We start from the raw sequence: 10,000 nt of genomic DNA, 5'->3' as shown, positions 1-10,000 counted from the left end.
ACATCGCTGCTATCTCCAGGTGTAGAGATATGACATCGCTGCTACCTCCAGACATAGAGACATGACATCACTGCTATCTCCAGACATAGAGATATGACATCGCTGCTATCTCCAGGTGTAGAGATATGACATCGCTGCTATCTCCAGACGTAGAGATATGACATCGCTGCTATCTCCAGGTGTAGATATATGACATCACTGCTATCTCCAGACGTAGAGACATGACATCACTGTTATCTCCAGATGTAGAGACGTGACATCGCTGCTATCTCCAGGTGTAGAGATATGACATCGCTGCTACCTCCAGACATAGAGACATGACATCACTGCTATCTCCAGACATAGAGATATGACATCGCTGCTATCTCCAGACGTAGGGACATGACATCACTGCTATCTCCAGGTGTAGAGATATGACATCGCTGCTATCTCCAGGTGTAGAGATATGACATCGCTGCTATCTCCAGGTGTAGAGATATGACATCACTGCTATCTCCAGGTGTAGAGATATGACATTGCTGCTATCTCCAGGTGTAGAGATATGACATCGCTGCTATCTCCAGGTGTAGAGATATGACATCACTGCTATCTCCAGGTGTAGAGACGTGACATCACTGTTATCTCCAGATGTAGAGATATGACATCACTGCTATCTCCAGGTGTAGAGATATGACATCACTGTTATCTCCAGGTGTAGAGATATGACATCACTGCTATCTCCAGGTGTAGAGATATGACATCACTGTTATCTCCAGGTGTAGAGATATGACATCACTGTTATCTCCAGGTGTAGAGATATGACATCACTGCTATCTCCAGGTGTAGAGATATGACATCACTGCTATCTCCAGGTGTAGAGATATGACATCACTGTTATCTCCAGGTGTAGAGATATGACATCACTGCTATCTCCAGGTGTAGAGATATGACATCACTGTTATCTCCAGGTGTAGAGATATGACATCACTGCTATCTCCAGGTGTAGAGATATGACATCACTGTTATCTCCAGGTGTAGAGATATGACATCACTGTTATCTCCAGGTGTAGAGATATGACATCACTGCTCTCTCCAGGTGTAGAGATATGACATCGCCTAGATCTCCGTATGACATTGTAGAGTGTGTGTGTGTGTGTGTTTCTTTAAATAGTGAGTTATAGGTGCAACCCTCGCTAGCAGTATTTATGAAGTAGATAAATTACTGGGACAAGGTGAAAAGGACAAGAGCGCGCACACACACACACACACACACACACACACACACACACACACACACACACACACACACACACACACACACACACACACACACACACACACACACACACACACACACACACACACACACAAAGGTTAAACGTGGTAGTAAAATATGTTATCAGACACATGGTATATTAAATAGCCCTGAATATCTTTACTTATCAATTCATCACAACACAAGGATGACTTTCTCTCTCTCTGTCTGTGTGTGTGTGTGTGTGTGTGTGTGTGTGTGTGTGTGTGTGTGTGTGTGTGTGTGTGTTAAGCTGGTTTAAATGGCCGACTGATTCACGACCTGTTCGTTGAATTATTCATCTTCCAATTTCTGCCACATTAGACAGAGCTCCATTATGGGTCTGGGCTGAGCCACTGTGACCTCCATAACGGCTCGAGCAGAGCTAGTGTCACATTTTATAATGGACCCTGAATTAGACTCAGTGCGACTGGCCAGTCATTCTGGCTCCTAGCTGAGCCAGAATCACCTTTAGAATGGCCTCTCAATGAGAGTCAATGCGACTGGCCAATCAATCTGGGTCAGTTTCACCTTTTATAATGGGCCCTGAATGGGACTTAAGTGCGACTGGCCAGTCATTCCGGCTCCGCGCTGAGCCAGCGTCACTTTTTAGAATAGTACGAGTTTGTACAGCAAACCCACGTTCACAACATCATTAATGTGCTTCATTGGGGAGGGGGGAGGCTGCCACAGTAGATTGGGCTCCAGTGAGCCTGTTAGATCCAGTCTGCTACACTGACAGGTGGCGCCGGTGAGATTTCATACCTTGGTGATAAAAGGTAAGGACGGGGTGAGAGGGCTTTCCTCTGTGGGCACAGTTCTATTCCATCTAGTTCTATGGTACGGTTCTGTTCCACCTAGTTCTATGGTACAGTTCTATTCCATCTAGTTCTATGGTACAGTTCTGTTCCACCTAGTTCTATGGTACTGTCCTGTTCCACCTAGTTCTATGGTACAGTTCTGTTCCACCCAGTTCTATGGTACGGTTCTGTTCCACCTAGTTCTATGGTACAGTTCTGTTCCACCTAGTTCTATGGTACTGTCCTGTTCCACCTAGTTCTATGGTACAGTTCTGTTCCACCCAGTTCTATGGTTCTATGGTACAGTTCTGTTCCACCTAGTTCTGTGGTACTGTTCTGTTCCACCTAGTTCTATGGTACTGTCCTGTTCCACCTAGTTCTATGGTACTGTCCTGTTCCACCTAGTTCTATGGTACAGTTCTGTTCCACCCAGTTCTATGGTACTATGGTACAGTTCTGTTCCACCTAGTTCTATGGTACAGTTCTGTTCCACCCAGTTCTATGGTTCTATGGTACAGTTCTGTTCCACCTAGTTCTGTGGTACTGTTCTGTTCCACCTAGTTCTATGGTACAGTTCTGTTCCACCTAGTTCTATGGTACTGTCCTGTTCCACCTAGTTCTATGGTACAGTTCTGTTCCACCCAGTTCTATGGTACTATGGTACAGTTCTGTTCCACCTAGTTCTATGGTACAGTTCTGTTCCACCTAGTTCTGTGGTACGGTTCTGTTCCATCTAGTTCTATGGTACTGTTCTGTTCCACCTAGTTCTATGGTACAGTTCTGTTCCATCTAGTTCTATGGTACAGTTCTGTTCCATCTAGTTCTATGGTACGGTTCTGTTCCATCTAGTTATATGGTACGGTTCTGTTCCACCTAGTTCTATGGTACTGTCCTGTTTCACCTAGTTCTGTGGTACAGTTCTGTTCCACCTAGTTCTATGGTACTGTCCTGTTCCACCTAGTTCTATGGTACAGTTCTGTTCCACCTAGTTCTATGGTACAGTTCTGTTCCACCAAGTTCTATGGTACTGTTCTGTTCCACCTAGTTCTATGGTACTGTCCTGTTCCACCTAGTTCTGTTCCACCTAGTTCTATGGTACTGTCCTGTTCCACCTAGTTCTGTGGTACAGTTCTGTTCCACCTAGTTCTATGGTACTGTCCTGTTCCACCTAGTTCTGTGGTACGGTTCTGTTCCATCTAGTTCTATGGTACGGTTCTGTTCCACCTAGTTCTATAGTTCTATGGTACAGTTCTGTTCCACCTAGTTCTATGGTTCTATGGTACGGTTCTGTTCCACCTAGTTCTATGGTACGGTTCTCTTCCATCTAGTTCTATGGTACGGTTCTGTTCCACCTAGTTCTATGGTTCTATGGTACAGTTCTCTTCCATCTAGTTCTATAGTTCTATGGTACAGTTCTGTTCCACCTAGTTCTATAGTTCTATGGTACAGTTCTGTTCCACCTAGTTCTATGGTTCTATGGTACGGTTCTGTTCCACCTAGTTCTATGGTACGGTTCTCTTCCATCTAGTTCTATGGTACGGTTCTGTTCCACCTAGTTCTATGGTTCTATGGTACGGTTCTGTTCCACCTAGTTCTATGGTACGGTTCTGTTCCACCTAGTTCTATGGTACTGTCCTGTTCCACCTAGTTCTGTGGTACAGTTCTGTTCCACCTAGTTCTATGGTACTGTCCTGTTCCACCTAGTTCTGTCGTACGGTTCTGTTCCATCTAGTTCTATGGTACGGTTCTGTTCCACCTAGTTCTATAGTTCTATGGTACAGTTCTGTTCCACCTAGTTCTATGGTTCTATGGTACGGTTCTGTTCCACCTAGTTCTATGGTACGGTTCTCTTCCATCTAGTTCTATGGTACGGTTCTGTTCCACCTAGTTCTATGGTTCTATGGTACGGTTCTCTTCCATCTAGTTCTATGGTACGGTTCTGTTCCACCTAGTTCTATGGTTCTATGGTACGGTTCTCTTCCATCTAGTTCTATGGTACTATGGTACAGTTCTGTTCCACCTAGTTCTATGGTACAGTTCTGTTCCACCTAGTTCTATGGTACAGTTCTGTTCCACCTAGTTCTATGGTACAGTTCTGTTCCACCTAGTTCTATGGTACAGTTCTGTTCCACCTAGTTCTATGGTACAGTTCTGTTCCACCTAGTTCTATGGTACAGTTCTGTTCCACCTAGTTCTATGGTACAGTTCTGTTCCACCTAGTTCTATGGTACAGTTCTGTTCCATCTAGTTCTATGGTACAGTTCTGTTCCACCTAGTTCTATGGTACGGTTCTGTTCCACCTAGTTCTATGGTACAGTTCTGTTCCACCTAGTTCTATGGTACAGTTCTGTTCCACCTAGTTCTATGGTACTGTTCTGTTCCACCTAGTTCTATGGTACAGTTCTGTTCCACCTAGTTCTATGGTACAGTTCTGTTCCACCTAGTTCTATGGTTCTATGGTACGGTTCTCTTCCATCTAGTTCTATGGTACGGTTCTGTTCCACCTAGTTCTATGGTTCTATGGTACGGTTCTCTTCCATCTAGTTCTATGGTACTATGGTACAGTTCTGTTCCACCTAGTTCTATGGTACAGTTCTGTTCCACCTAGTTCTATGGTACAGTTCTGTTCCACCTAGTTCTATGGTACGGTTCTGTTCCATCTAGTTCTATGGTACAGTTCTGTTCCACCTAGTTCTATGGTACAGTTCTGTTCCACCTAGTTCTATGGTACAGTTCTGTTCCACCTAGTTCTATGGTACAGTTCTGTTCCATCTAGTTCTATGGTACAGTTCTGTTCCACCTAGTTCTATGGTACGGTTCTGTTCCACCTAGTTCTATGGTACAGTTCTGTTCCATCTAGTTCTATGGTACAGTTCTGTTCCACCTAGTTCTATGGTACGGTTCTGTTCCACCTAGTTCTATGGTACAGTTCTGTTCCACCTAGTTCTATGGTACAGTTCTGTTCCACCTAGTTCTATGGTACAGTTCTGTTCCACCTAGTTCTATGGTTCTATGGTACAGTTCTGTTCCACCTAGTTCTATAGTGCTATGGTACAGTTCTGTTCCACCTAGTTCTATGGTTCTATGGTACAGTTCTATTCCACCTCCCTCCCTCCCTCCCTCCCTCCCTCCCTCCCTCCCCCTCCCTACCCTCTGTCTGTGCCGTACCTGTAGTCCACTATAATGGCTGGTTAAACATATCCACCCCCCTCCCTACTCACACTCTGTCTCTGTAGTCCACTATAATGGCTGGTTAAACATAAACCCCCCTCCCTACTCACACTCTGTCTGTGCCGTAGCTCCTGTAGTCCACGGCAGCGGAGACGGCCACTATAACAGCAGGAACCCCGTACCCAGCCAGGTAGAAGTACTTGGTTCTGGAGTGTTCTGATTCAAACACCTCCACTAGCATGATGTACAGCTGAACCCCCTCTAGGAACATCCAGGTAAACGCTGACAGGAAGAAGAAATGGAGCAGGGCCGCGAAGACGGCACAGGCAATCTGGAGGAGAGGAGAGATGTAGGGGTTAGACGGGAGACTACTAGAGAACACAGGAGGAGAGATGTAGGGGTTAGACGGGAGACTACTAAAGAACACAGGAGGAGAGATGTAGGGGTTAGACGGGAGACTACTAGAGAACACAGGAGGAGAGATGTAGGGGTTAGACGGTAGACTACTAAAGAACACAGGAGGAGAGATGTAGGGGTTAGATGGGAGACTACTAAAGAACACAGGAGGAGAGATGTAGGGGTTAGACGGGAGACTACTAAAGAAAGCAATCTGGAGGAGAGGAGAGATGTAGGGGTTAGACGGGAGACTACTAAAGAACACAATCTGGAGGAGAGGAGAGATGTAGGGGTTAGACGGGAGACTACTAGAGAACACATGAGGAGAGATGTAGGGGTTAGATAGAAGACTACTAGAGAACACAGGAGGAGAGATGTAGGGGTTAGACGGGAGACTACTAAAGAACACAATCTGGAGGAGTGGAGAGATGTAGGGGTTAGATGGGAGACTACTAGAGAACACAGGAGGAGAGGAGAGATGTAGGGGTAAGATAGAAGACTAAAAACACAAAGAGAGAGAGAAAGAGACAGACAGACAGAAAGACAGACAGACAGACAGACAGAAAGAGAGACAGACAGACAGAAAGAGAGACAGACAGACAGACAGACAGACAGACAGACAGACAGACAGACAGACAGACAGACAGACAGACAGACAGACAGACAGACAGAGAGATAGTGAAGTGTGTCTTTAATCTTCCATCATGTCTCTGCTGTTGAGAGACGATGTCACATCAGGCAGGTAATAACTAAGTCACCGTGTTGGATTCAGAGCCTGTTGCATGAGTTCCAAATGGCACCCGATTCCCTAAAAAGTGCACTACTACCATATAGGACCTGGTCTAATGTAGTGCACTATGTAGGGGTTGGGGTGTCATTTGGTAAGCAGGGTTGTGATTTCCCTCTGGTGTTAACAGCTGACACCAGCCTCCAGCTGAGAGACTAGCAACGCTGTTAATGGGAGAGTCAACACAGTTACCCATAACTAACACAGGACTGGAGTCACACACACACACACACACACACACACACACACACACACACACACACACACACACACACACACACACACACACACACACACACACACACACACACACACACACACACACACACACACACACACACACACACACACACTCCCTTAATGAGGTAAGTACCATCACAGGGGAGGTGTCTAGTAGAAGTCTGATGAAGTCGACTAGGACAGGTGATAAGGAATGAGTGGAGGAGAGAGAGAGAGAGAGAGGGGGGAGAGAGAGAGAGGGGAGAGAGGGAGAAATAGGAAGAGAAACAGGAGAAGAAAAGGGAACAAGAGAAAGTGAGAGAGAAATAGAAGACAGATAAACGCACCGCTTGGTCTTCACAATACACACCACATCCTCCTCCTCCTCCATCCTCCTCCTCCTCCCCCTGCTTCATCCCCCCTCGCCCCCCTCCCTCCTCCACTCACCGGTTGGTCAGCTCTGTTGATGCCCACTAAGAACAGAGACTCTGCTATGAAGAGGCTGATACAGAGGTTCTTGTGGATGGTGTTCCTGTCTGACTGTAGTCCTCTGAAGAAGCAGAATGTAAAGATGCAGATGAGGAGACAGACTAGCGACAGCAGGATACCAACCCATGTTATCACATCCAGCAGAAGGTCCTGCATGGAGTCTGTTTTCTGGAGAGGGAGGGAGAGAGAGAGAGAGAGAAAGAAAGAGAGGAGGGGGAGGGGGAGAGGAGAGAGGAGAGAGAGAGAGAGAGAGGGGAGGGGAGAGGAGAGGAGAGAGAGAGAGAGAGAGAGAGAGAGAGAGAGAGAGAGAGAGAGAGAGAGAGAGAGAGAGAGAGAGAGAGAGAGAGACAGAGAGAGACAGAGAGAGAGAGAGAGAGAGAGAGAGAGAGAGAGAGAGAGAGAGAGAGAGAGAGAGAGAGAGAGAGAGAAAGAAAGAGAGAGAGAGGAAAGAGAGGAGGGGAGGAGAGAGAGAGAGAGAGAGAGGGGAGAGAGGAGAGAGAGAGAGAGAGAGAGAGAGAGAGAGAGAGAGAGAGAGGAGGAGGGAGAGGAGAGAGAGAGAGAGAGAGAGAGAGAGAGAGAGAGAGAGGAGGGAGAGGAGAGAGAGAGAGAGGGAGAGGAGAGAGAGAGAGAGAGAGAGAGAGAGAGAGAGAGAGAGAGAGAGAGAGAGAGAGAGAGAAAGGGAGAGGTGGGTGGAGAGAGACAGAGGGAGAGGAGAGAGAGAGGCAGGGAGGGAGGGAGGGGGAAATGGAGAGAATAGAGAGTAGAGGGGGGGGGGTGGAGAGAGAGAGAGAGTAGAGGGAGGGGGAGAGTAGAGAAAATTCAGTCAGATAAGATACAGAATAAATCCTATCAAATAAGATTTAATGGCAAAAATATTATTGAATCAAAACCAAAAACCCAGATACTTTTTTAATAATAGGCTAGCGTTGGGGGGGTTATAAATGACACCCTGTCTCTTTGTACTGTGGAGGATTCACTGAGGAGAGAATCACTGAGGAATCACTGAGGAGAGAATCACTGAGGAGAGAATCACCGAGGAGAGAATCACTGAGGATGAATCACTGAGTAGAGAATCACTGAGGAGAGAATCACTGAGGAGAGAATCACTGAGGAATCACTGAGGAATCACTGAGGAGAGAATCACTGAGGAGAGAATCACCGAGGAGAGAATCACTGAGGAGAGAATCACTGAGGAGAGAATCACTGAGGAGAGAATCACTGAGGAGAGAATCACTGAGGAGAGAATCACTGAGGATGAATCACTGAGGAGAGAATCACTGAGGAGAGAATCACTGAGGAGAGAATCACTGAGGAGAGAATCACTGAGGAGAGAATCACTGAGGAGAGAATCACTGAGGAGAGAATCACTGAGGAGAGAATCACTGAGGAGAGAATCACTGAGGAGAGAATCACTGAGGAGAGAATCACTGAGGAGAGAATCACTGAGGAGAGAATCACTGAGGAGAGATCCACCAGGAGAGAATCACATCTATGAGAGAATCACTTTGAGGATGAAATCACTGAGGAGAGTGTCACTGAGGAGAGAATCAACTGTTGAGAATCACTGAGGAGAGAATCACTGAGGAGAGAATCACTGAGGACAGGGAAGAAGGAACATCCACCATCTACTTCTCAGCATAACATCTATGATTCGTTCTCTTTGAATGAACCACTTTTTCTCCCCCTGATTTGCTTCGGGGTTTGTGTTACTGAAGAATAACATCAACTGTTGACACACGCCTTTACTATGGGGCCCTGATGCATCAATCACAAGCCTTTAGACATGACTCGTCAATCTCTGATCTACCATGACTTCAACATGTGCCATCAGTACAGCAGGCCCAGACATGACTAGTCAATCTCTGACCTACCTTGACTTCAACGTGTGCCATCAGTACAGCAGGCCCAGACATGACTAGTCAATCTCTGACCTACCTTGACTTCAACGTGTGCCATCAGCACAGCAAAGCTGGTCAAATGAGTACAGGAGCAGGTGGTGTGTGTTCTGTTGGTGTCCAGTAGTCGACAGTCCTGACTGGACCAGAACCCGGTCATGGACCGCTTGGAATAACTCCAGAAAGAACAGTTGGGGTTGAAGTTCTCCTCTGAATGCTGAGAGAGAGAGAGAGGAGAGGAGAGGTAGGGGGGAGACAGAGAGAGAGAGAGAGGAGAGGTAGGGGGAGACAGAGACAGAGAGAGAGAGGAGAGAGAGAGAGAGAGAGAGAGAGAGAGAGAGAGAGAGAGAGAGAGAGAGAGAGAGAGGAGAGGTAGGTGGAGAGACAGAGAGACAAAGAGGAGAGGTAGGGGAGAAAAATGAAGAGAGAGAGAGAGAGAGAGAGGAGAGGAGAGGGAGAGGTAGGTGGAGAGACAGAGAGACAAAGAGGAGAGGTAGGGAGAGAGAGAGAGAGAGAGAGAGAGAGAGAGAGAGAGAGAGAGAGAGAGAGAGAGAGAGAGAGAGAGAGAGAGAGAGAGAGAGAGAGAGAGAGAGAGAGAGAGAGAGAGAGAGAGGAGAGGTAGGGCAGAGAGAGAGAGAGAGAGAGAGAGAGAGGAGAGGTAGGGGGAGAGACAGAGAGAGAGAGAGAGGAGCGGTACGGGGAGAGACAGAGAGAGCGAGAGAGAGATAGTGGGGGAGCGAGGGAGGGAGATAGTGGGGAGGGAGGGAGGGGAACAGAATGTGTGGTGACACTGAATGAGTCAATATGTGTCTGTGTGTCTTGCGGTCCTGCTGAAGGCCTGCATGTTGCTAAGCAGACTTGTCCACAACAACTGTTTTGCTGTAAAGTGCTAGCAAGCTGTTGGTGTGGAACATTTGTATCAGTGTTTCTGAGCGTGTTATGGTGTGGTTGTGTGGTTGTGTATGGTGTG

The 10,000-nt window shown here is 46.8% G+C and overlaps 1 long non-coding RNA gene and 1 pseudogene across 1 annotated transcript in view; one reads left to right on the top strand and one right to left on the bottom strand.

Moving 5' to 3' along the window:
* LOC127921363 (uncharacterized) overlaps window positions 1-1,243 on the top strand; it is a 1,753-nt gene extending 510 nt beyond the window's left edge. Inside the window, exons 2-3 of the long non-coding RNA XR_008108809.1 lie at window positions 820-915; window positions 1,076-1,243. This is a non-coding gene — a long non-coding RNA (uncharacterized LOC127921363). The remainder of the gene's footprint in view (window positions 1-819; window positions 916-1,075) is intronic.
* Window positions 1-9,247, bottom strand: part of LOC118382541 (adhesion G protein-coupled receptor L3-like) — a 46,357-nt pseudogene extending 37,110 nt beyond the window's left edge.
* Between the last annotated feature and the right edge of the window lie 753 nt (window positions 9,248-10,000).

This window comes from Oncorhynchus keta, unplaced genomic scaffold (assembly GCF_023373465.1).
Source record: "Oncorhynchus keta strain PuntledgeMale-10-30-2019 unplaced genomic scaffold, Oket_V2 Un_contig_2209_pilon_pilon, whole genome shotgun sequence".
In the NCBI taxonomy this organism is placed as follows: domain Eukaryota; kingdom Metazoa; phylum Chordata; class Actinopteri; order Salmoniformes; family Salmonidae; genus Oncorhynchus; species Oncorhynchus keta.
Note: the sequence above shows the minus strand (reverse complement) of the source record. Positions and strands in the feature narration are given on the sequence as shown.